General features: G+C 40.9%; 1 long non-coding RNA gene and 1 pseudogene across 1 annotated transcript; one reads left to right on the top strand and one right to left on the bottom strand.

Moving 5' to 3' along the window:
• Positions 1 to 11,257: 11,257 nt before the first annotated feature.
• LOC132021316 (uncharacterized) lies at positions 11,258 to 19,742 on the bottom strand. The gene is made up of 2 exons (XR_009405294.1): positions 19,561 to 19,742; positions 11,258 to 12,156 (listed from the first exon to the last, which is right to left on the bottom strand). It is a non-coding gene; the product is annotated as an uncharacterized LOC132021316 (long non-coding RNA).
• LOC132021314 (large ribosomal subunit protein uL1m-like) lies at positions 12,066 to 13,404 on the top strand (annotated as a pseudogene).
• Positions 19,743 to 26,660: the final 6,918 nt, after the last annotated feature.

The raw sequence follows: 26,660 nt of genomic DNA, 5'->3' as shown, positions 1-26,660 counted from the left end.
CCTGCCTCTCCGTCTCCTTGTGATTTCTCTCTATCAAATAAATAAATAAAATCTTAAAAAAAAAAAAAAAAAAAGACAATGTGGGGCACCTGGGCAGCTCAGTCAGTTCAGCATCTGTCTTCGGCTCAGGTCATGGTCCCAGGGTCCTGGGATCCAGACCCACATGAGCTCCCTGCTCAGCGGGGATTCTGCTTTCCCTCACCCTCTGCTCGTCTCCCCACTGCCCATGCTCTCCTACACTCTCTCTCTGTCTCTCAAATAAATAAATAAATAAATAAAAAGATGATCTACTAAATGTAGAGGAAAATCAGTAGCTTTTGGTAGTTGTTCCAGGTACTTACGTGCTCAATCTATTTTTCTGTCAAAATATGAATTACTTAAAAAAAAAATAGAATTCTATCTTAGTCACTTACCATTCCATACTATTTTATTTCCTATTCCTGACATTCTGTTTCTCCCAGGACTTCACTTTTTTCTTTTAAGTAACTAATCAGATAGTTTTCCTATCAAATGAAAATTCATCTCAGCATTGATAACAATCCTAGTGACATCACACGTAGGTATAGGAGACAGGTACGAGCATGTTTATTCCCACATTTTTTATAAGAGAAAAATATGGAAACCATTTAAAGATACATCAGTAAGAGAATGGGTAAACCATGGTCTTTTGACACAATGAAATACCATGTAACTATTTAAATGAACTGGAAGACGTGTATTAATACATGTTGAGTAAAAACTTGAGAAGTGTAGAATATATCGTTTTATAAAGATGGAAAATGGACAAAACCATTGCTGTTTATGGATACATTTAGCATAAGCATTTAAAAAAATACAAAAATTAAAACTCAAAAAAGTCAGGGGCATGTGGCTGGCTCAGTCAGTAGAGCATGTGACTCGTGATTTCAGGGTCATGAGTTCAAGCCCCACATTGGGCATGGAGTCTACTCAAAAACAAAACTGAACTAAACTAAACTAAAAACAAAACAAAACTGCAAAGGGTGCCTGGGTGGCTCCATCGGTTAAGCATCTGGCTCTTGATTTCAGCTCAGGTCATGATCTCAGGGTCCTGGGATCAAGTCCCTCATCAAGTTCCCTGCTCAGCAAAGAGTCCGCTTGAGAGTCTCTCTCGAGAGTCTCTCTCTTCCTCTCCCTCTGCCCCTCCCCCCACTCACACACTCTGTCTCTCTCTCTCTCTAAAATAAATAAATAACTCTTTAAAAAAAAAAAAAAACACCCTCAAAATTCAGGCTAGGTGTTAACTCTGTCAAGAGCAGGACAAGAATGGGGGCAGGTGGGTTATAGGGACTTTACATGTGTAAGGTTTTAACTTGGAGGGGAAAAGGGGAGGAAAAGAATAAGGGAGGGCAGGAGAAAATAAGGAAAAGAGAGATCAGGAGCGAATAGGCAACATTTTATTATATGACTGAGCTGGGTAGGAGATCTATGTTTTGTTTTTTGTTTTTTGGGGTTTTTTTTTTTTTGGCTACATTATTCTCTGTACTTTTCTGTATGTTTGAAATATTCTTGGGGTGCCTGGGTAACACAGTCGGTTAAGCGTCCGACTCTTGGTCTCAGCTCAGGTCAGATCTCAGGAGTGTGATCTCAGGTCATGGGATTAAACCTCAAGACAGGCTTCACACCCAGCCTGGAGTCTGCTGAAGACTCTCTTTCCTTCTGCACCTTTCCTGCATGTGCACACATGCACATTCTCTCTCTTTCTCTCTCTAAAATAAATAAATAAATCTTTAAAAGAAAAGAAATAGTCTATATTAAAATGAAGGACTGGTAAATCTCTACAATAGTAATCTACACCGTTACTGACCAAATCTAATAAATAGTCAAAAAAATTTTTTTAATTCTTTTTTTTAAATTTTTTTTTTATAAACATGTATTTTTATCCCCAGGGGTACAGGTCTGTGAATCGCCAGTTTTACACACTTCACAGCACTCACCAAAGCACATACCCTCCCCAATGTCCATAACCCCACCCCCCCTCTTCTAAGACATTCTCAAAAAAGACGTGAACGTCTTGGCATTATAAAGGAGGTACTGCTGCGTATTAGCTTCTCTGCTGCAAACCTATCTGTGATAGAATAAAGGGCTCCTTAGAGACCAACAAAAGACTAACAATCTGTCCAACACTTATTTATGTTTCTTTTTTTCTTAGGTTCCCCTGAGGATTTTTAAAAAAGAGGTTCAGAGTTTAGCAGGCCTCCAAATGAAAAAGCATAATATGAATTCATTTGCTGATAACCAAATGACTAGTTCCAGAGGCAAAATTAAAACCTGAGCCTGGTGAATAAATCAAGGTCAAATTTGTAGTGGGTCTCTGACACCAAAAGAGGATAAAGATTTGAGTGGCTCTATGCAGGGAAATGGAGCAGGGGCTGGGAGGATGGAGACCCAGCCCCGGGATTAACTCTGTCACCAACTACACCAGTAGGGTGACTTTAGAGCGGTCACTATACCTCTCTCTGAAACTTCATGTCCTTGTCTGTAAAGTGAAATACTGGATTTGATCATTCTAAGATCCTTTCTAGGTCTCAAAGTCTATAATTTCGTATCTTAAATCATAGCAAGATATGAGCCCTTGGTTTAAACCATGGGTGATAAAAAAAATTCACATTAGAGATTTCTGCGAGACTGATAAATGAGGTAGAAACAGGTCTCTAAATCCAAGCTTAAGCAAATCATAACCCCCAAAAGAGGAGGTAGGGTTGGAGAATATATGTGATGTAGAAATTAACATGAGGTCTTTGTAATATGTGAGAAATCATGGAAAACTACAACAGAGCCAGAAAGTGGCAAGCGTGAATGCAGCCACTCTATACTACTTTTCTGAAGCTGTTGGGTGTAAGGCACAGTTAAGCACTAAAGGATGAAGTCCTAGCCCTCAAAAACCTCAAGGTTTTTGTAGGGAAGATGGAAAAACAGACACTAAGTATTGTTAACAGAGGCATGTACGATATGTTACAAACTCAGATAAAGCACATCATCCTCACTGGGGAAATCAAAGAAGACTTCCTAAGGGAGGTCAGGTTTAAACTCAATAGTTTAAATAGATAAATAGGACTTAGGTGAGGAAGTCGCAAGTAGGAACCTCACACGAGAAAGCAGAGATGTGATATGAGAACATGGTTATTTCAGTAAAGAGCGAGTATGGCCATAATTCAGAGCAGAGATATATGGCAGGAGACGAGAGTGGCAATTTAGGCGAAGGTCGGATCACGAAAGGCATTGAATGTCAACAGAAGGAGTTTAGATTTTTATTAGTGGTAATGAGGAACCACTTTAAGCCAAGGATAGAGACAAGATACAGTGCGAATTTCAGTTGAATCTTTCTGAAAGCTCTGAGGATGACAGATTGTACATGTGAGAGACAAGTCAGGGGGACCACTTATAAATCACCAATCAATACAGTCATCTAGGTGACAATGAGGAGGGCCTAGGGGATGGGCAAATGTTCTGATTCTCAAAAGCGCAGATTCTGGAAACTATAGATTGGTGAACTATATTTTCCTCTCTAGAAAACTCTTTAAAAATCACCCAAAAGGCCATTGAAGTGCCTCAGAAAATGCATTGATCACTAGGAACTACTAACAGTTCGCCCAGAGGCATCCAGACCAACCTTCTCTCCTTTGCAAGCCAGATTGAGAGATCGGAGAAGAGTTTGATGGTCAGTGTGCCATGATCTCTCCACATTAACCCCACCCCATGCCTTGTTTCTGCCCTTACCCTTTATCACAATAACCTCAATAAAGGTTTCTCTGTAAGGATTGTTGGGACCTCAGTGAGGCCCTCACAATTCAGAGATGGGCCTTTAAATCCAAAACAAAGACCAAATAAAAGATGCCGGGACCTGCAATTTTTCCCAATTTCAGAGATGATGGCAGCCAATCACTCAGGAGCCTTGACACTCTGATATGTCAAAAACTCAACATAATACTCCAGTTGAGAACCTAACCAGGCTGTCGAAGCCAATTAAAATTTTGTTTCATAGCGATTATTCTCAGCATTAATCCCTACGTCCATTTGTATCCATTCCCAATGGATGGCTATGGGTTCCCAAGATCCTGCCGGCCTCTCTTCGATTCCCACCCTTGGGTATTTGTACAGCTGGTTCTTCCCTAGAATGCTCTCTCGCCATGCTTAACCTCTCTGATTTTAGGCCCCAGCTGAAGGCTTTCTCTGGCCACCTGACCTAAATAAAGCTAGGATGTCCCTTGGTTTCACTATCTCTGACTCTAGTTTTCTTCCTTCAGGACATTCTTTACAACCGGCTTTCTTGTCTGCTTCGGTTTGGTTTTGTCTCATCAGTCTCCCACAAGAATTAGAATCCCCTGAGGGCAGGGGCCAGGTCTGTCTTATTCATCACTGTATCACCAGCAGGTAGCATGGTGTCTGGAACGCAGTAGGTTGTCAATTAATATTGAATGAACGAATGAATGAATGAATCTGTCTGCCTTATCCAAAGTTGGCTCACATAGGAATCCAGTTTGCTTCCTTAGCCTCTCCACTTTGCTTTGGGCCCCGACCAGCCACCAACGGTCTCACCCATACAGTATCCTATTTCACCCTTCACCTCCCCTGCCTCAGCTCTTCCAGCCAGAGCTTCCCCTCAGGCAACACAATGAACAACGTGTTTGTCTCGGAGCCATTCCTCTTGCTGCCTCAGTGATCAGCTATTGCTATTAACCTCAGCTGATTCTTGCTGCCTCTCCTTGACAAGAAAATAAATAAATAAAAATGAGCAACAGAAAACAGCCCAAACCACAGCTGCCTTAGGATCCTTCAGCCAATCCTTGAGAACTGGCTCTAATCGCCAAATTTACATCAGGCACAAAGTTGGCAGTGTGGCTAATATAATGGTGAATCAGTGTCGGGATGATCTGGAAAATCACAGCTTTGGTCAATCACATCAATGGAACACTATTTCCAAGCTGGGTTCCACACTTGAAGGGGGAAATATTGAAAACTTAAAGTATGCCCAGACGAAGATGATGAGTTTGTAAACTGTTGAAATAGGAATGGAGGGGCACCTGGGTGGCTCAGTGGGTTAAGCCTCTGCCTTTGGCTCAGGTCATGATCTCAGGGTCCTGGGAAGGAGCCCCTCATGGGGCTCTCTGCTCGGCGGGGAGCCTGCTTCCCCCCCCCCTCTCTCTGCCTGCCTCTCTGCCTATTTGTAATCTCTGTCTTTCAAATAAATAAATAAAATCTTTTTTAAAAATTATAAAAAAAAAAAAAAAGGGAATGGAGCTTAATATGCAGATTCTGAAGCCAGATGGAGTTTGAACCCCGGCTCCACTACTTACTATGTGATACTTACAAATTAATTAACTTTGTGCCTTGATTTCCCCAGCTGTGAAATGGAGCTAATAATAGCACCCATCTCATAGAGCATTATGAGGATCAAACGAGTTGACACGTGCAAAGCAGTTAAAATACTATCAGGCACATACTAAGTTTCACTGTGTCACTGTCAGATGGTATATGAAGCATGGGGAAGAAACTGGTACGATATTTGATACATTATGCCTGAAGACCCTGGCTACTGAGAGTGGCGTCTGAGGATCTACAGCCTTGCCTTCACCTGGGAGCTTCTTGGAAATGTAGAATCTCGGGCCCCAGCTTGGGCCTACTAAATCCGAGGGGGCACAACAGGAGCCAAGTTGGAAGGAGGGAGAAATACAGCCAGTAAGATGCCAATCCCATAGAACAAAAATTGGTTTTTTCATTCTTTTCTCCTCTCCCATTCCCCCATCTCTAGGGGTTTTTTCCTTTTCCCTCCAACTCTCACTCTCTTTCTCTTTTTTAAAAATTTCCTTTAATAGTGTATTTAAAAAGAAGGAGGAGGAGGGGGAGAGGAGGAGGAGGAGAAGGAGAAGAAGAAGAAAGAAGAAGACGACGACGACGATGACACCATCGTGTCGTGCAGCACCATCCGGGCCACTGCCCCCAGATCATCACGCGAAAGAAGCCCCAGACGGATGCAGCCACTGGGGCTGTCTTCCTTCACCCACCAGAGAGCAAAGCCCCAGAGTCAGAAGTAGGCCAGCAGAGGGCTGAGGTTGGGATGGGGTGGGGAGTGGGCCAAGCCTTCTGCCAGGCAGGAGCTGTACTGACTCCTCTTTTCTCTCTAGCTCTTGAAAGGAAGAACTTCCCAAAAGGTACAATCCCAGCTTGAGCAGCTCACTGTGCCCAACATGGCCATTCACTGGAAGGTCCTTACTCTGGGCCAGCCTCCATCCACCTGCGGGAAGTAGGAGGAAGCAGCCATGAGGGGGGCTGGGGGAAAGAACCTTAGACTGGTTTAGTTGGTAGAACATGTGACTCTTGATCTCAGGGTCATGTGTTCGAGCCTGACGTTCAGCATAGAGATTACTTTAAAAAAAAAGAAAAGAAAAAGAAAAACCAACCTCTGGCTGCATGTTGCATGGAGGGCTTCACACTGAAGCAGCAGGAGAAAGAGTGTGTTTGAGTCCCAGCCATGAGACACCCCCATGGAAATCCAGTCAACCATAAATGGCCCATAAGTTCCCCAATAAAAACCTAGTTTCTGCCTCATGGGGAATTGTCACATGTAAGAGGACACAAAGAAGTTGCCAAACAGACTGCAGAGATGTGCCAAGGAAACGTGGGAGAAATGGCTTCAGGTTTGACTCCTCTTGGACACCATCTTATTTTGAGGGGCCACAGTAAGAGAATCTTTGGCTGTGATGGGAATGTTGTGGAAAGGAAAACAGTTTCATCTCGCTGATGAGATGAAGGAAATATGTTGTTATATACAGTTTTTTAAATCATTTTCTGTGCATTTGAGTTCCTAGCTAGCATATAAGACACAATATGTCAGAGGCTGTTATCTTTTTCTTTTAGTTTCCTCAGACAGAACCTAATACACTGTGTTGCATGCAGTAGGTGCTCAATAAATGAACAGAATTTCAGGAGATGCCCCTCTCACCGGAAGTAAATTAACTTGACAATAATCAGATGATGAAGAGCATTAATATGAAGTAAATCTATGGCATTTAAGGACCAGAGTCTGCCACAATCCTCTGCTTCCTGTGTTAACTAGGTACTTACATGGAAGGCAGCAATGGGAATTACAAGGCAAAAGTGTAAACAGATAAGGATTAAAATCCCTGTGCCTCTAATTTGCTATATGAGTTCTGCCCTTAAGTCACCTAACATTTAGTAGGGCTTCAATTTCCTCATCTGAAATGAAGGCAGAAGACAGGAGTTATTACAGCAAATAAGAATTATGGGGCTGAGCATTAAAGATATGACTGGGAAGAAATTCATTTCTGTCCTATTTCTTGGCAGAGAAATCCCTGGTTTCACGTTGGCAGTGTCCCAGACTTCCCTAGTTGTCCCTCGTACCTGAAAAATGAAGAAAATGCAGGTGGTCAGCGAGGTCTGACGAATATTAGGAAAAGATTCTAAATCCATCAAGATTCACAGTCAAGCTACCCCTCATTACAAACTGCTAACCTGCATTTTAATATAGATGGAATTACACAGAACTTTTCCGGGACGGAGCAAATGGCTAGCTTTAGAGTATTAAGGGGTTGGGTTGAGGGAGCAAGATTTGGAACCAACTGGTACAAGTACCCATTGGTGTAGGGTATCCAAGCCGCGAAGGTCCCTCTCTGCCAAGTGAGGCGATGCAATGGCTACTACAGAAAACAAGGGATCCATATTGCCCTGATCCCCTTCTCCTCACCAGACAAGGTCTTCCTATATCTTGGTCCATTCGAGCTGCTATAACAGAATACCATAGACAAGTGATTATCAACCACGGAAATTTATTTCTCACAGCTCTGGAGGTTGAGAAATTCAAGATCAAGATACTAGCAGATCTGGTGTTTGGTGAGAGCCCACTTCCTGGTTCACAGATGGCGATTTTTAGCTGTGTCCTCACATGGGAGAAGGGGCAGGAGCAGCTCTCTGGGGTCTCTTTTATAAGAGCACTAATTCAAGTCAGGATAGCTTCTCTATCATGACCTAATTAACTCTCAAAGGCCCTACCCTCCAAACACTATCACATCGAGAATTAAGTTTTGGCATATGAATCTGGGGGACACAAACATTCAGTTCATTGTACCATTCTTGAATGAGTAGAAGAGGTCCATTTTCTCCCAAGACTCCTCATTACTAAACCAAGGGTCAAGAACAATAAGTAAATCCATTGCTTATTGTTCTAGGACTGCTTGGTGGCTTAATCTTGGTTCAAAAAAAATGAGACCAGCTGATGTTTCAATGTCAGAACGGTAGGAAAAAAAAAATCTGGTGCCAAATATGGAAGTTTATTATATCCATAGTGGGGTGGAAAGCAAAGAATTAGCAGGAACAAAAGTAACACATATGCCCCCAAATCTTCAGTTATCTCATGATGAGTCATTTGCTGAAAGCAGTGGTTCAGGAGGGCTACACCATATTTTGAAACTATGCTAAGTAACGGAGTGAAGAGGACGAGAAAGGAAATAGAATCTTATCAAGAAGGAAATGAGCCAAGCAAAAGCAAAAGAATTTCTGGAATACTTGTGAAGTAAATCTATTTAGAAACCTCAGAGCCCCTTAACCATTTGGGGGAGGAGAACCGTGAATGTAGGCCCTTTGTGGTTTACCATTTACAATCCTGAAACTTGGCCAAGTCCAGTCAGAACTCCAGAATTGTATTTTTTTAGATCCCTAATATTATTGGAACATCCGCTTGTTGTTGAAAAAACGACAATTCTGGGCGCCTGGGTGGCTCAGTGGGTTAAGCCACTGCCTTCGGCTCAGGTCATGATCCCAGGGTCCTGGGATCGAGCCCCGCGTCCTGCGGGGAACCTGCTTCCTCTTCTCTCTGCCTGCGTTGCTGCCTACTTGTGATCTCTCTCTGTCAAATAAATAAATAAATTCTTTTAAAAAACAAACAAACGACAATTCAACTAAGCAAGATGAAGATCACATGAAATCAAATACATCATTTAGAAGTACATTGATTTCTAATGCAGACGTTTCCATTCCCAAATGGAGATCATTATCTGCCTCAGGAATATTATCCAGATGATGAAAATAGAGGCCAAATATGTAACTTACTTTATTGGTAGGTGGTTCTTGAGGTGGCTTCGGGAAATAAAATCAAACAACTTTTCTACCTACAGTGAGAGTAATTTACATATATTGGATTCTCTTTACCATGTAATTGTTAGTTTCCTAATTTCCTGCTTGATTGTTAACTCTTCATTTCAAAAACAATATTAGCTTCTCCAAGAATATTCTATCCATTCTTTCAAGCTATAATTGTAGAAATTTCTTCACTCCTGAATTCCACTAATTGCCATTAGTTACCATTAAATTAGTAGATTAAACTTTAAGACCCTTTTCAATTGAAATGTTTGTTAATCTAATTCTGCCATTCTCCTTAGGGGACGATTAACTCAGAAATATTTGTTCTTTTGTGTTTGTATTTCTGTTTACTCCTCTCCCCTCTCAAGTTAATCATTGGGGACTTTGTTTTTCCAACTTTGAAATGAGTACATGTATCACATAAGCTTAATATTTTTTTTAAGATTTTATTTATTTATTTGACAGAGAGAGATCACAAGTAGGCAGAGAGGCAGGCAGAGAGAGGTTGGGGGAAAGCAGTCTCCCCACTGAGCCGAGAGCCCGATACGGGGTTTGATCCCAGGACTCTGGGATCATGACCTGAACCAAAGGCAGAGGCTTTAACCCACTGAGCCACCCAGGTGCCCCTAAGCTTAATATTAGGAAAACATATTTTAGCACCTGTGATAAAAGTGACCTATTTGCTGAAAGAGACAATGAACTGATTTAAAAGCTTTCTTTGTTTGTTTTTACATATAAGCTATAAAATAATTATTAAAAAGTAAAATTCCGTCTCTTTTCTTCACTGAAGATCAATTCCATCAGAGTCTTAGAGTTACTGAAATCAAAGCTCTTACTATTTAGTGACATCAAATTCTCTGATGAATAAGCTTCTGTTCAATGTTTACATTTTTAAAACAAGAACAGTGTTCCAGATTTCTTATATATTCATTTATAGTCATCATGTGATACTGGAAACTGTGTGTATTACATTATATTACAATGAGTCATTGCCACTAGGCCAACAGGAAGTAACAAAAAAAGCCAAAGAAACAATGTGATTTTTTTCAGAATTAACTGAACGCTAGACATTTTTTAATATAGCAGCATTTTCTTTCTACAGAATAGACAAGAATGCCAACAGACATACGTGTGTATATACTATATGCATAATACATAGCATAAATTATATACACAAAGGCATACATATGTAGATGTACCCATATGAATAAACACATGTGATTAAATTCCAACACAAATACATTGCTCTCCTATCCTCAGTTAAAAAAAAAATCTGTATCTTAAGGTTGAATTTTAAAAGCCATTATAAAAAATCATCTTCATACAGTATATCTAATCTATATCTAATATGTGGTTCTTTGTCTATTTCTGCATCTAGTATGGTTTTTCTTACTAAAGTTTAATTTTCTCTCAATTTTAACACATCACAAAGATGATCACATATATTTCCTGCATAAAATTTCTTTTCCTGAAAGCTTCTCAAAGCAAAAGATAAACTACGAAACAATAAGCATATTGATTTAAAAATCAACAACCCTTAAAATGAGCTCTTAAAAATGAGACTCTTTTTAATCCCGGTAAATTACTGCATTGTAACTGATCCTTTTGCACAGTGTTTATTCAATGTAGAAGGGTATGACAGTGTAATCACTTTCAGTCCTACAAATTATTGGCAATAAAATTAGATACTCGTTTCTGTTTTACATTTTTTTCCAAATTAAAAAAAAAATCATTATCCTTATCTCTACATCTCAAATTCTGGTAGCATCTATAGATCCCTAACTCTTGGCAGGTGATACCTTAGACAAACATATCCCTTTATAAAATGTATATAAAGGAAGGGACCTCCCAAACCTTTCTCCCTGTCTTACATTATTTCAAAACTAAATTTAGGGCTCAGCAGTATGCATTTAAGGTTACTAGAATTTTTTTTTAATTTTCAAAGAAATCATCAAACTCTCGAGTTGATTATACTTAAACAACAGAATCATGGAGTTTTAGACAACAATCCCTCATTTTACCTCTGATTACCTCTGACTTGCTCAACAACACATAGCTCAGCAAACAGAAGGCTTGCACCAGAATCCAGGTCCCTTTCCCAGGTGGGTAATCCCCAGGGTGTGAGCTATAAAATACATATAAGTAATGTGTTGCGATCTTTATTGAAGAGAAAATGAGAATCAGCAGTCTAAAATACCATTCAGTTCCACAGGATCCCAGGCTATTCTAGCCCTGTTCTAAACAGATAGAAATTTGTAGATTTTATAAGCAAAGCCAAATTTTCAAATAAGGGAATAAGGCAAAAACAGCAGCATAGGAAGTATAGGTGCTAAAAAAAGAATGTGCCTCTTCTTATCTCAGAAATACTGCATATACATTTTCTTAACTTGAGAAGTCAAGCTAAATTTGGTTAACCAAATTTCTACATATCACATGAGCCTACCACTAGTATAGAAGAGAGTGGAAACCAAAAGAAATGTCACAGATTTCATGGTGTGATTCAGTTTCTTTCCAAATGACACTTTCTTTGAAAAGGCATATATTTGGAATTTGCCTTTTAGAAAATGCTTCTTTTCGGGCGCCTGGGTGGCTCAGTCAGTTAAGCATTTGCCTTGGGCTCAGGTTGTGATCCCAAGGCTCTGGGATCAGCCCACACGAGGCTGAGCAGAGAGTCTGCTTTTCCCTCTCACTCTCCCTCTGTGCTGTCTCTCTCTCAAGTGGATAAATAAAATCCTTAAGAAGAAAAGAAAAGAAAATGCTTCTTTTCCATTTTCAAATATAATTCTAGTGTAATTAATCTAATCTGCATTTCAAAGCTTCTTGAGCTGAGCTTTCCACCAAGCATGAGATCTCTCTTTACGGACCAGAACAAAGAACAGTATATTGAACACAATCCAGAACAGTCAACATGGTGGTAGCCGTAAGATGATAGAGCCTCCATATGTCATCAAAAGCATAGTCTTTCCAAGATGGCTTATCAGACATCTGTTTATCCTTGTCCGTGTTCAAGTGCCCAACAGACATTTTGTTGCCATACAAATCCTGCAAAGTAAACAGAAAATGTGCTGAGAAAAACCAACAGATGAGAAGAAAGATGAACCTTTCTGGAAGGTGAGCCTGAGGATGAGGTCTACTTAAAATGCTTGCATCCAGGGGCACCTGGATGGCTCAGTCCATTAAGCATCTGCCTTTGGCTCAGGTCATGATCCCAGGGTCCTGGGATGGAGCCCTTCATTGGGATTTCTGCTCGGGGGGGTGGGGATCTGCTTCTCCCTCTCCTTCTGTCTGCCACTCACCCTGCTCCTGTTCTCTCTCACTCTCTCACTCACTCTCAAATAAATAAAATCTTTAAAACAACAACAATTATGGGGCGCCTATGTGGCTCAGTGGGTTAAAACCTCTACCTTCAGCTCAGGTCATGGTCTCAGGATCCTGGGATCAAGCCCCACATAGGGCTCTCTGCTCTGCAGGGAGCCTGCTTCCCCCTCTCTCTCTGCCTGCCTCTCTGCCTACTTGTGATCTTTATTGTCAAATAAATAAATAAAATACTTTAAAAAAATAAAGCAACAACAAAAACCACTTATATCTAAGGCAACCATATGAGGTAGAGACAGTTAATTGCTTACTTAAGGCATTTCAAATTCTGGACTTTACTAACCCAAAGTAAAGTGTTTACCCTGATTTGACATTAGACACGACACTGGGGAAGAAGAAAAATGGGGAGCCATTGGCCAGTGTTCTTAGTTCTCCATACTCCTGTGTTTCAGAAATCAATAGTTGCTGTATTTACAGGGAATGCATCAGAGATTAAAATAACCCAAGGAAATGGAGCTGCTGTTTGAGGAGGAACTAATCTGATTCAGAAGATTTGGAATGATGAAATTCAATCAGACTTTTATGTAGCTGTTCCAGAAATAACGCCCAAGCTCAATCCATTAGAGAAGGAAATGGGAAGAAAAAAAAAAAAAAAAAAAAGCTTTCCAAGGCTTACTTGGAATTCCATTGCTTGTGACATCCCCAAAGTTCTTGAATTATTTAAAACTGGATATGAAATTAAGGTAGATGAAGAAAGGGAGAACATTTTCAAGACCAAAATAGCAATAGTAGATATGGCAAGTGACCAGATAGCTGCCAATCTGCTAGCAGTGGGTCTGCTACTAATGTAGGCACAGACTGCTGAATTTGGGACACTTCGTGCTAGGTCCTTTCCCTGGAAGTCTGTGACCAAAGATGGAGCCATTGTTGCCTAAAGTAACAGAAAATGAAGAAAGTAACAATGAAGCTGCCTAGAAGTATTGTGCTGTGAAATTTTCAGTGGCTTAGGAAGCAACAGAAAATTCTGAAACTGTATAATTTAAGTGTCTTGTTATTTCTTGATCATCATACTTGAAAATGAATTTTAATGCTGGAAAATCTTATCACACTTTCAAAAGTAAGAAAGGAAAATGTTCTCTATGTCGGGAAAAAAAAACAGTGTCTTGAATTATTAGATAAATTTTTGTTCTTTCCTTCAACTATTTACATGAATTATTTGGACTTTGTATGGAGGGAGCTTTGAAATATTCAAATTCCTTGAAATATTTTATTATATAAGGTTCCTATTTATTAAACCCTGTAGGATGCACTTTTCTGGGGAAGTGAAGATTCAGTTCAATTATCATTTCTTCAGTACAGAGAGTCCACAGAGCAGAGTTTGGGGAATAGAGGAAGTGCAAAGATTAAGTAAGCCAGTCTTGAGAGATTTTACCCATCAGGGAAAATCCAAAGTGATAAAATACTTGTAAACCACAAGCTAGAGAGGTCCTAAAAAGAGGTAACTGCCAGAGGTGGCTGGAGGAAAAGCTTCAGACAGAAGCTAACATTCCAGATGAGTCCTAAAGGGCCAGCTGAGGGGTATCACAAGTAGGGGAGCAAGGAAATGAGGGGCTGAGGTGTCAACTTGACTCCTGCTCTCTTTGTCATTTATGAAATCCCTTTGAGGTATGATAATGACACAGCTCCTTTGGTGCAAACCTTGGTGCTGCCTCCCCACTGGGCAAACATTCTGACACTCCCAGGAGTTCCTTTTCTGTGGGCTGCCCTGCACTCCTTCTCCCAGAGAGACTCCCCTGTTCAGCAGTTGTGCCCTTCACAAGCAGCCCAAAAGAAGCAGTGCATATTAGCACTCACAAGCTCATCAGGACCCCCAACAGATACCCATTCCCCCTCTCTCTCAAGTCCTGCCTGATGAAAGATGCCATCCAATCCAGCAACCTGGCCACGCATGTGACCTCAGCCCTACTTTCCAATGCTTCCATGACACCCCAAGTAATAGTCCTTGATTTGGGATGAAAAGCTTTTCCATCCAGCTTCAGATCTCCCCTGTCCCTCGCTCACAGTGACTCTTTGTAGACTCTGCTATACAGACACACACACACATAGACAAACACACACAGGCCTCATATTGTTTCATCTTTCTGTTTTGTTTGTGCTTCCCTCTCTGTGTGGAATATAAGCCTCTCTTCCCTGGGTTGCCTAAATACTTCCTACTCATCCTTCAAGTCCCAGCTTGCATGAATTTTCTTTTGATAAGGTCTTGTTCTTTCTGATATAGCCTAGTAGCCTTTCTAAACTAAACCCATTACTCAGATCAGCACAACACATCAATCTTGATGTTTTGTCCATTCAACAGAGGATTCTTCCTTCTTTGGAGTGGGAGAGGGAATAAAGGTACGAATATTTATGTTGTTGTTATTGTTTGGTGGGATGGCTAAAATAACAAATTTTGACACAAACTCATCAAATTATTACCACATTAATCTATCCTGCTTTGTTGGGACAATGCTGAAGTTGCCTAAAAGAGGAATGATAAAGGAGCACAGCAGACACATGAACAGGGCAATGGCAAAAAGAGAAAATTCAAGGAAAAAAGAGCAATAGAAGGTATAACTAACTGGCTCTGGATAAAATAAGAATCAAGAGTGGGTATGAGTTTGAGTCTTAGAAACTAAGAGAAAGATCATATCTGTGATGGAAACTGGAAGGTTCAAAAGGGGAAGAAATTTCTTTTTTAGAATTTGTTTATTGAAGTGTAATGAACACAGAATGTTATATTAGGTTCATGTGTACAACATAGTGATTCCACAACTCTATGCATTACTCAGTACTCACCATGTTAAGTGTAGTCACCATCAGCCACCATACAATGTTAGTACTACGTTATTGACTGTATTTCCCATGCTATACCTTTCATCTGAGTGACTTATTTATTCCGTAACTGGAAGTTTGTGCCTCTTAATCCAAAAAGGGAAGGAAATCTGATGGCACAGCAGGACATCAAGCAGATGGACCACAGCAAATTTATAGCTATAGAACTCAGGGGGGGAAAACATCCTACGGTAAAGATAGGGAATCATTTTACAGATTACCAAAGACATGAGAATAATTTAAAAAGAGAGGGTAAAACCAGAGTTCAAAGACCGTGACCTTGTGGAACACCTACAGTCACAAAATGAGGGAAGGAAGTGAAGGTAGTTTAAAAAAAAAAGGAAACGTCAGAAGAGGGAGTGAACCAGGACAGTACAGTATCCTATCAGCCAAAGGGAGAGAGGGAAAGAGGAAGCAAGGTCATGGGGCGCCTGGGTGGCTCAACTGGTTAAGCCTCTGCCTTCAGCTCAGGTCATGATCTCAGGGTCCTGGGATTGAGCCCCACATCGGGCTCCCTGCTCAGTGGGGAGTCTGTTCCTCCCTCTTTCTCTGCCCCTCTGCCTGCTTGTGCTCTCTCTCTCAAGTAAATAAAACCTTAAAAAAAAAAAAAAAAAAAAAGGAAGAGCAATCAACATTGTTGGATGCTGCCAAGGAGTGAAGGAAAATGAGGACCAAAGAAAAAAGCCATTCAATTTGGTGACTCGACATGACAGTGGTGACCTCAGAGAATACAGCTTTCAAAAGAAAAGCAGGAGAGGAAGCTAAACCACAGACAGCCAGTGGACTTAGAGCCACGATGGTGTTTGGAGGACCATTCCAATCCAAAATGATAGTGATAACAGATGGAATATAAAATGGGAGAAATGTTAGGCATGTTCACACTTAAAAACACCTCTGCAGCCCAGAAATGGAACAGAAACAATATGGTGAGTGGCTGGATTCTGCCAAAAGCAAACAGAGGCATTCAGGAGCAGGATTCATTCAGGGCTTCAGAGGCTAACCATCTCCAGGTGAGGCAGAAGACCCACCTGAAATCAAGGGCTGGGATCAAAAGTCAGGAGCTGCCTAGGGCTAGGGCTTGTACAAACCGAAAGACCTGGGGGGCGGGAGGGAGGAATCAGACACAGCCTCATGCCAAAATCCGATGCTGGAGAAGAGATTGGATGTACAATACTATACGATAAGACCAAGGTCTGGCCCGAGAGTCCCGGAAACAAGATGGATATAACCACAGAACTGCAAAATAGGGAAAGTTGAGTTCAGAAGGACAGAGGAAGGAAGGAAGGAAAGCAGTGCTTAGAAAGAGTGCCCAAAATAGAAGCAACAACACTGAGAAGAGTTCACTCCAGACCAAAAAAAAAAATGGAGGGTCAGGTTATAAGACAAAGAAAAGAAATTGGAGGTTTATATATTGAAATATTGAAAGAGGTTTAAATATGGTGGAGAGGACAGCTCTTGCTTTGTGTCTCTCCAGCATCAGTTTCCCTTTTTCCTAATGACAACACTCCAATTTTCCTTGGAGAACCAGACTCACTCCCTGCCTACATGCATAGTCTAACCCCCAACTAAGATGATTGACTCAGAGATGAGCATGTGAGCAAATCAATGAATTAGAACCAACCCTTAAATTTTTGTGGGTAACAACACTAAAAATGAAGCAGGTTTCCTCTGGGTATTGCTGAGAGACTAGGATGTAAGCCTGGAGGTTCTGGCAGACTTTTTGTCACCACACAGGGAGATCCTGCCTAGATATGGAGCCAAGAGAGAGAGAAGTATCTTAGAGAGATGGAGAAAGCAAGACCAATATCTAATGACAGTGTTTGATATCCTGGATCCAGTCATATTTGTTTATCAGTTGAGTGAGCCCATGAGTTTCCTTTTTTGACTAAGTTGGTTTGAATTATGTTTCTATTATTCTTACCTGAAAGATTCCTGACAAAATAAAAACCAAGAGGCACATCTATTTCTATTAGCAGATAACATGAGCAACTACTTAGAAAAAAAATAAGAGAATATTCAACTGAAAAACTTTCAAAAACTAATGATGCAAGATCAAAAAAAGTCAACAAACTAGTCATTTTAAAAATAGTGTGATATGAAAAAAAAAACAGATTCCATTACAATAGCAACAAAATTAGAAAGTAATCACCCATAGCACCATATTTTTCAGTATGTCCAAGAACTAAGGGAAAAAGAAAAAGGGGAACCTGAGTGGCTCAGTCAGTTAAGTGTCTGCCTTCAGTTCAGGCCATGATCCCAGAGTCCTGGGATCGAGCCCCACATGGGCTCCATGCTCAGCAGGGAGCCTGCTTCTCCTTCTCCCTCTGCTTGCCTCTGCTTGCTTGTGATATCTCTCTCTCTCTCTCTCAAAAATAAATAAATAAAATCTTAACAACAACAAAAAAAGAGAAACTTACTATTTAAAAATAAAAGAATTACAAGAAAAAAATACAAAACTTAGACAAAGACCTGAATAGGAGGACTTAATGTTGTCAAGATAAGAATTGTCCCCAAATTATTCATAAATTCAATGAGTTTCCAATAGAACAAGAATTGATCAATAGCTCAATGGAACAGAGTAGAGATCCCAAAGACAAGCTCAAGTATATGAGAATTTAGTATGTTATAGGGGTAGTATTTCAAAATAATGAGGAAAAGAATGAACTCTTCAACAAATGATGTTGAAACAGTTGGCTATTAGGAAAAAATTAAGTTACTTGTCTACATCATGTGATTTATTAAAATAAATTCTAGGTTGATTTAGGTAGGAAAACAAAAATATTATCAAACAATTAAAAGAAAATATATAGAAGACCATGTTTATGACCTTGGGGATAGGAAAAATCTCCTAAAACAATATCCAAAATGCAAAAGCTATAAAGAAAAGGATGGAAAAACTAAATAAGTTTTACTTTACTAACACTTCAAATCTGTTCAACAAAAGAAACTAAATTAAATCGAAATTCCAGTTGTAGACTGGGTGAGCACATTGTAACAAATATAGCAAAGGACTTGCTCTTCTATGTCCTCAAGAAAAAGATACACAGAGGGGAACCTGGGTGGCTCAGTAGGTTAAGCCTCTGGCCTTCTGCTCAGATCGTGATCCCAGAGTCCTGGGATCAAGCCCTACGTCAGGCTGTCTACTCAGCAGGGAGCCTGCTTCCCCTCTCCCTCTGCCTGCCTCTCCACCTACTTATCTCTGTCAAATAAATAAAATCTTAAAAAAAAAAAAAAAGCAAAGAACAGAAAAATAGACAAAACATAATAGGCAATTCATAAAAGAGGAAACATACATGATAAACATTTGAAAAGATGCTCAGTTTCATCAGTTTGGGGTGGGGGAGGTAGGGAATACAAATAAAAACCAGGAGATACCATTGTTCCACACATTTGACTGGCAATAAACAAGACAGATCAATAGCCAGTGTGGGCAAGCATTCCGGGAAAGATGTGCTCTCTTGGTCAAGCTCTTTCGGAGAACAATTTGGGCAGTGGTCCTTCCAACTTTAGATGCATCTCTCTTTTGACTCAGCAATCTCATACTTTGGTATCCACCTTTCAAAAATAATACTTGCCAATGGGCAAAAAGAAAGCAGGGACAAGGTTGTTCACTAATATATTAAAAACTTACAGCAACCTAAATGACCGTCAGGAAAGGGACAGTTAAATAAATAACGAGGCATCTAGTTACATAAGCATATGCGGTGGTTAAAAAGAATTAGAACACACAGACACAGAAAAGTCTCCAAGAGAGAGAGCTAAATGAAAAAAAAAAAAAAAAAGGAACTGAGGAACAATCCACAGTGTATGCAAAATTCTCCCTCTCGCTCTCTAAATCTCTGTGTGTTTGTGTATACCGACACACACAGATGTATACAAATACATAATATACTGGGGTAAATATCTGAAAAGATACATTTCAAATTGAGCTCAGTGTTTGCCCAATGCAGGAACCTGAAATGTTGGGAGGAAGGGTGGGAAGAAAAATGTTTTATTTATCCGTAGTGTGTGTGTGTGTGTGTGTGTGTGTGTGTTTTTAAGTCCTTATAGTTTTGTGAATGTAGGTCTTCAGTCTATTTAGGAAAAGGCCTTCCCCTTTCGAAAGTACTGCTCCGCGACAGGCATTGCGGGCCCTGCACTGCATTCCAGACTAGCTGCATTCCTGGTGAAGCTGTGAGTCAGCCCAGGGCGCCCCGGGGGCCAGACCCGGGTCCAGCAATTCTGTGCTTCGCTCCCAGGTCAACATTCACAAGGACCTACCGTGGGCAAATCGGTTTCAGTTCCTTTGTCGCCTCCAGCTCGTTTTGGGAACAGATATCACAGAACGGGGTGAGAAGGAGGGTCCAGCGAATCCCCACTTTGTAAGCTGCCTCCTCCCGCCTTCTCAGGGTATCTGGGAACCAGCCAAACCCGCCTGGCAGCAGGGAGGGGGAGATCTCAGGGAAAAGGCTTGTGGACTTTGGGCACTGACTCACAGCAAAAGGGCAAGCTGGGGATCCTACTGCTGGAAATTTTTCAGTGCAGTCAAGTGTGCTCTGCCCATCTGGTTGACTGTACAGATTTTCTTGCACTCTTTTTGGATAATTGTAGGACCCTTCACGCAGTGACGGAAGCTCTGGAGAGATGAGCCATAGACCACAAAGACAGGCTGAACTGGGTGGGGGAACCCAAGGGCTATGACCAGCCTCCTAAAGAGAACGCCATAAATAAATTCCTTACAGACCAGTCAGGGGCATCAGAAAAGGAGAGGAAGCCGGCATGTATAAAACAGCTGTGTAATTTCTGAAGCTTACAGGGTACGACAAACCTTATTGTGCTACTTCCTAGTGGCTGGGTTCCCTCCTCCTTTCTCCTCTTATGCCCCAAAATAATCTAAAAACAATCATCAAACTGGGGGAAAGGCAAACCATTCTGGGAAGGAAAAAATAGCAGCTGCTCTAGATATCTTTTTCAGAGTTTGGCTAAGACTGTTTAAGTTATTTCTCATTTTCTTTTCTTTTGGCTGCCTTGATAGCCCTTCAGGATTTCAGCTGGCTCCAGGCACAGCTCAATAAAGATGATTCCGGAGAAGTTTCATATTCCTAAGATTCCTTACATTTCTTTCTTTAATTTAGGAAATGAGGTTGAAAAGGCTGAAAAACAGCCCAGATTGCACCATTTCCTATGCAAGTATCTTGCAAAGCAAGCTGTGCCTCCCCTTCCAGCAAGAACAGAGAGGCAGTTCTGAATGGAAGGTGGGCGGCGGGTCCTTTGGAGCAGTGGTAGGACTCTTTGCCTTTTGATAAGGCCCAGCAGGCCCACAGGCTGTCTGAAAACTTGTTGTAAAGGAAGGAAGGAGAGGGGGGAAAAGGAGGGAGGCGGGACCTCTGTGTGCTCAGCCATCGAAAAAGCCAGCAACTGCACTGTGGACTTCATTCATTCACCAAACGCTTCTACTTCGCACCTGTGGCGTACCAGGCTGTGTTCTAGATGCTGAGGTTAGAGCAGTGAAGACAGCCAAGGGTCTGATCCCTTCAGGGCTTGGCTATGCATGGGGGCTGCTCCATGGAGAGGGCTGGAGGAAACCCTCTCTCCCTGGCCGTTTCCTCTCAGCTGGGGCATGCTGTTCCTTCCCTCCTTTCGGCTCTCCAGTCCCTTCCTGCCCGGCATCCTTGGTTTATTATACCCTTTACCTTTCCCCTTTATAATCACGTGGCCCTTTGTAAACATCCAAGGAAAACAAGCAGGACCGGGCCACGGATGAAAATGAGGCCCATGACTCAGAGGAGGCTGTTTTTCTATTTTTCATTCTGACAGCTCTCCTCTGGAAAGAACCTAGGAGCTTTTTCATTATAAGAATAGTTTGTCTCGGGGTGCCTGGGTGGCTCAGTGGGTTAAAGCCTCTGCCTTCGGCTCAGGTCATGATCCCAGGGTCTTGGGATCAAGCCCTGCATGGGGCTCTCTGCTCAGCCGGGAGCCTGCTTCCTCCTCTCTCTCTCTGCCTACTTGTGAGCTCTGTCAAATAAATACATGAAATATTAAAAAAAAAAAAAAAAAAAGAATAGTTTGTCTCTCCTTTAAATAGAGATTCCTCGATGCTGCTGTTGTTGTCAAAGTCTACTTAAGTTCAGCTGTCCACTGCTTATCGGCCTACAACTCACCTGGGCCCTCAGAGCAGTCTGGCAATCATTTCTTGTTTCCTTATGCAGCTTTGGTGTTTTTCATCCTTCCTTTATTCTACTTAAAACAAAACAAAACAAAAAACAAAAACCTCCATATTCCTCAGAGTTCCCTGTTCACGCCCCATCCCAGGCTCCATGCTTGCACAGTCAGCCTCAACAGATGGCAGCGCTCGGACTTAGGAGAGAACATACCAACCGTCCGAAAAGGACTCCTCTCCTTTCCAATCATCTCACCTGCGCAGACTGATTATTTGTGTCCCCGCCCCCCCCCCAATTCATATGCTGAAACCTAATCCCCAAGGTGATGGTATTTGGAGGTGGGGGTCTGGGGGAGGTGATTAGGTCGTGAGGGTACAGTCATCACGGGCTGGGATCATTGCCCTCATAGCAAATGCCCGGAAGAGCTCCCCTCACCCCAATCAGGACACAGCGAGAAAACAGCCAGGAAGCAGGCTGTCAGGAGACACTGAACGTACCATGCCTTGATCTTGGATTTCCCAGCTTCCAGAACTGCAAGAAATAAATTTCTGTTGTTTATCAGCCACGCAGCCTATGGTATTCTGTTCGAACAATCTGCCCCTGCAGACATTTTCTCCATCTTGCACAACGAAAGGGTGTCCTATCAATTAAAGTGAGCCCCTGCACCACATTTGTGTAGCTATTCCCTTTCCTCTTCTCAGAGACAGCACCCCATCAGTTATCCCCCCCCTCCACTTCTTCCCCTCTGCTGGATCCTTTCCTTCCGTCCAACACAAGACCCTGGCCTTTCCTCATACGAATTTCCTGATAAAAGCTGGTCCAGAAACATTCAAGGACAGATAAACAAAAGGAACCAGGACAAGGGCTACATAAAAATACTATTGGATCTTTTGGAATCACCCTTTATGTCTCTCACCTTCTATATATATATTCTACTTTCTGAGAAATTTTATCAATTATCTGATCTTTCCAGTGAATTTTTTATTTCACCCATCATACTTTTCATCCCCAGGATTTCCTCCTATTTCTGAACATTCCTATTATAGCATCCTTGCTCTTGTTTTAGGCAGGTAATAGCTTCTCAAATCTCTGAAAATACTAATTAGAGGTTTGTTTGTTTTTAATTTCTGTTCCCCAAATTATTTCTCTGTGGGCTCTTTATCATTAGGCATATGCTGCTGAGCACACACATTTATATTGCTGCTCTACGTCACCCTCCTGAACTCCAGGTTTATATCTTTAATTGCCTAATGAATGACTCTACTTGGACATTGTAAAGACACCTCAAAATGAATTCCTATTTTCCTTCAAAGTTTTCTCCACTCCTTACCCAAAGGGTGAACCAAAATCGCAGATCTGATTATCTCACTCCCACATTTACAACTCTTTCCTGGGGCGCCTGCCTGCCTTAGTCAGTAGAGCATATGACACTTGATCTAGGGGTCATGTGTTTGAGCCCCGTATTGGGCATAGAGCTTACTTAAAAGACAAAACAAAACAAAACAAAACCAAAACAACACAACAACAACAACAAAACTTTGTCCTGCTTTCCCCTTACACTCAGGGATAGATCTAACCTTAATAGGGCTGAGAAAGCCAACAAGATTTGATTTAAACTCCCTAGTCTGATCTGATTCTCTTCTCACTCCCTTACCCTCCACCTCTGTACTTGATGCTCCAACAGGAGAAAAGTCAGTGGTTTCTTGACTCTGTAGCTTTTAAAAATATTTCCTCAGATTAGAATGTATTGAACTGCTTCCTTCTCCAATCTCCCTCACATGGATGTGAGCCTCTTGGGAGCTGGGACACTTCCGTGTTCTTACAGCAGGCACTCAACAAATATTAAATGAAGGCATGAATGTATCTGGAAAGGATTTATGGCCTGTTGCATGCTCACTTACTAGCAATGGCCAGTGAACATGGAAAAATGTTTAGCCTTACCATTAAAAAGGTACTCTGAAACAAGAAGATAGAATTTTTCACCTAGAAAATTGGCAGAATTACTAACAATAATACTTAACAAGGGTATGGCAAAATAGGTACTTTGATACAATGCAAGCATCTGGAAAGCATTTTGGCAATGTGTAACAAGTCTTAAGATGCTTAAACCGTGTGCTCTAATAATTGCACATCTAGAGATCTATTCCATCTACTCAGAGACAGAAGTAAAATTTATACACAAAGTATTCATCATAACATGTTTTTCTGTTGTACTCTTATATACCCATATGTTCCATAATGGGTCTGTTTTAATTTTAAAAATCAGCAAAATGTTAGTAAAATACTGGTAGGGTTAGAGTGGGGATTATAGCTTGTGGGAGTCAACCTCCAGGACAGCCCAGTGACTCTTGCTTCCTGGTAAGTCACACCCCTGTGTAGTTTCCTCTCACACTGTTCAGAGTTGATCCGTGTGACTAATCAAAGTTGACAGAAGTGATGACACACAACTTTCCAGATTAGGTTATAAAAGACTCTATAGCATCCATGTTCATCTCTGTCTCTTTCCCTCATATGCTTTTTGGGAAAGCCACTCGTTACATCATGAGGGCACTCTGTGGAGAGACCCACATGGCAAGACATTGAGGCCTCTCGGCAAAACCACACAAATAAGTGCAGAAGCCCAAGTTGAGCTTTCAGATGACTACAGCCCTACTGACATCTTGACCACAACCTTCTAAGAGACCCTGAGTCTCCCAGTTAAAACTCCTCTGGAATCTTGTCCAGAGAAACTATGAGATAACCAATGTTTATTGATTTAAGCCGCTCCACTTTGTACAGGATGATTTGTTTTCCAGCTTTTACCAGGACTGAAGCCTTTCCTTGGGATATGGGATTGTTAGTTCTAAAACCAGAGAAGTCTGGACAAACTAGGATAGTTGGTAACCCCACTATCTTTTAAATACAGCTTTATTAAGATATAATTCACGTACCTTAGCATTCACCCATTGAAAGTTCAGTGGTTTTAGTATATTCAGAGTTGTGCAACCATTACCATAATCCAATTTTAGAACATGATAAAAAAAAATCCTGGAGGGAAAAAGAAAGAAAGAAAAGAAACCCTGTCCTCTTTAGCTATCATCCCCAATCCTCCCAGCCCTAATCTACTTTGTCTCTAGGCACTCTGGTTTTGAGGGTAATTTGTTAGGCAGCAATGGATAATAAACACAAGGGTATGGAGAGTGGGATAAAGGATGCCTGCTTTTTCATTACTTTTTTGCTATATACTTTTCTAAATCATGCAGATTTTCCACACCAGGCATGTTTTCATTTACTCTAAGAAGAAGGTAGTAATATTCTGATTTATGGAAAAACTGATTAAGATTTCATGGATCGGTTGCTTTCTCCACCCAGCATCTTTTGGCTCCCTGTTCACCTGGTAACAACATTACCCCTATACTCCCCTTAGGAATGTGCCTTTCCCCAACTCCAGATTGTTCTGAGATGGTCGCCAATCAAAGGACAAGGTGGATACTTGACTCAGGCTAGGACAATCAGATTTTGTCTCCCAGTAATTTGAATCTTGAATAGAGGCACACAGGCACAGAAGGCATTTAAAACAGTCATCAGGAGGCAGAATACTGGAGAACAGGTTACAGAATTTAGATTCTAAGATCTTTACAAACTTCCTGGCTCTTCTTCTTTCTTCTTGGGCATTTAGTTATTCCTTTGATTCTGTAAGTTGCTCCTCTACAGCTCCATAACTCTCTCTCCCTCTCTCTCTCTCTCTCTTTTTTTTTTTTTTTAAATTTAAGTTCATTTCTATTGCTTGCAACAAAAAAACTCTAACTTTCCAAATAATAATTAAGACTATGCATGGAGAAGAGTGCCCTTCTACTTGTTAGATGAGATGTTTTCCCATTCATGAATTGTTTAATAAAGCCAGTTAGGTCTTCAAAAAGAGAGAGAGAATATTTATAGGGAATGGAGGGAAGTTTACTCCCTCAAAAAAAGAAAAAAAGAATCCATAAATCTATGACTCCAGCACAAGGTTTTTATATTTTCATCTTACTTAATGGTTCAGCTCTATGAAGTTAGTATCATGGTATACATATCATCTTACATTTGAATTTTGCTACCTAACATTATACTTGCAAAAAATTTTAGTATCTCTATAAAGTCTTCTATACATCATCTTTAATGTATGTTATTTTCTTGTACTGGCATATCATAGTTTATTAACTCTCGATCCAGTGGTTGGATATTTGAGCTTATTTTAGTGTTTTGCTGGCAGACATCATGTTTAAAATGAACATTTTCACAACAAGCTTTGTGTGTTGAGTTCTTTCTTTCCTTAGGATAAATTTACAAAATTGAAAAATGGATCTGCTATGGGTGTTATCCTTGTTCCTTTCATGCATGTGATGTTTTGCTTTGTAAAGTGAAAGGTGCTTTTTTGCTACAAGTACTTTTCTGTTTTGTATGTTTGGATTTCCATTTATAAGATAGTCTTAGATTGGGCGAATTCAAACAAGTAGGATTTACTAGGTTATAAATTGTGCTCTGTGTTATGACTGTTCTATAAGTATTCATGTGAGTATAACTTTTTAAATAAACCTCTTATTGAAAATACCATAAATAAATAAAATGGTTCAAATCATAAGGGTAGGATCTCAATGAATTTTCACAAAGTAAACGCACCATGTGACCGACATAAAGATCAAGGAGGACTACAACTCTCTAGAACCCCCTTATGCTTCCAATCTCCAATCAATTACAGCCTCCTGTCAGATAACCAGAGTCCTGACTTCCATCACAGTAACCTAATCTCTTCTGGTTTGTTGGGTTTTGTTTTGTTTTGTTTTTTGGATTTGTGTCTTTTATTTTATTTTTTAAATCTAATTTTATTTTTCCAGTGTTCCAAAATTTATTGTTTATGCACCACACCCAGCGCTCCATGCAGTACGTGTCCTCCTTAATACCCATCACCTGGCTCACACTATGACCCCAACCCCTTCCCCTCCAAAACCCTCAGTTTGTTTCTCAGAATCCACAGTCTCACGGTTTGTTCTCCCTCTCCGATTTCCCCTAACTCACTTTTCCTCTCCTTCTCCCAATGTCCTCCATGTTATTCCTTATGCTCCAGAAGTAAGTGAAGCCATATGATAATAGACTCTCTCTGCTTGACTTATTTCACTCAGACATATCTCCTCCAGTCCCATCCATGTTGATATAAAAGTTGGGTATTCATCCTTTCTGATGGAGGCATAATACTCCATTGCG

The sequence above is a fragment of the Mustela nigripes genome, chromosome 7 (assembly GCF_022355385.1).
Source record: "Mustela nigripes isolate SB6536 chromosome 7, MUSNIG.SB6536, whole genome shotgun sequence".
Classification (NCBI taxonomy): domain Eukaryota; kingdom Metazoa; phylum Chordata; class Mammalia; order Carnivora; family Mustelidae; genus Mustela; species Mustela nigripes.
The sequence above is the reverse complement of the archived record's forward strand: the minus strand, read 5'-3'. Positions and strand labels throughout refer to the sequence as shown.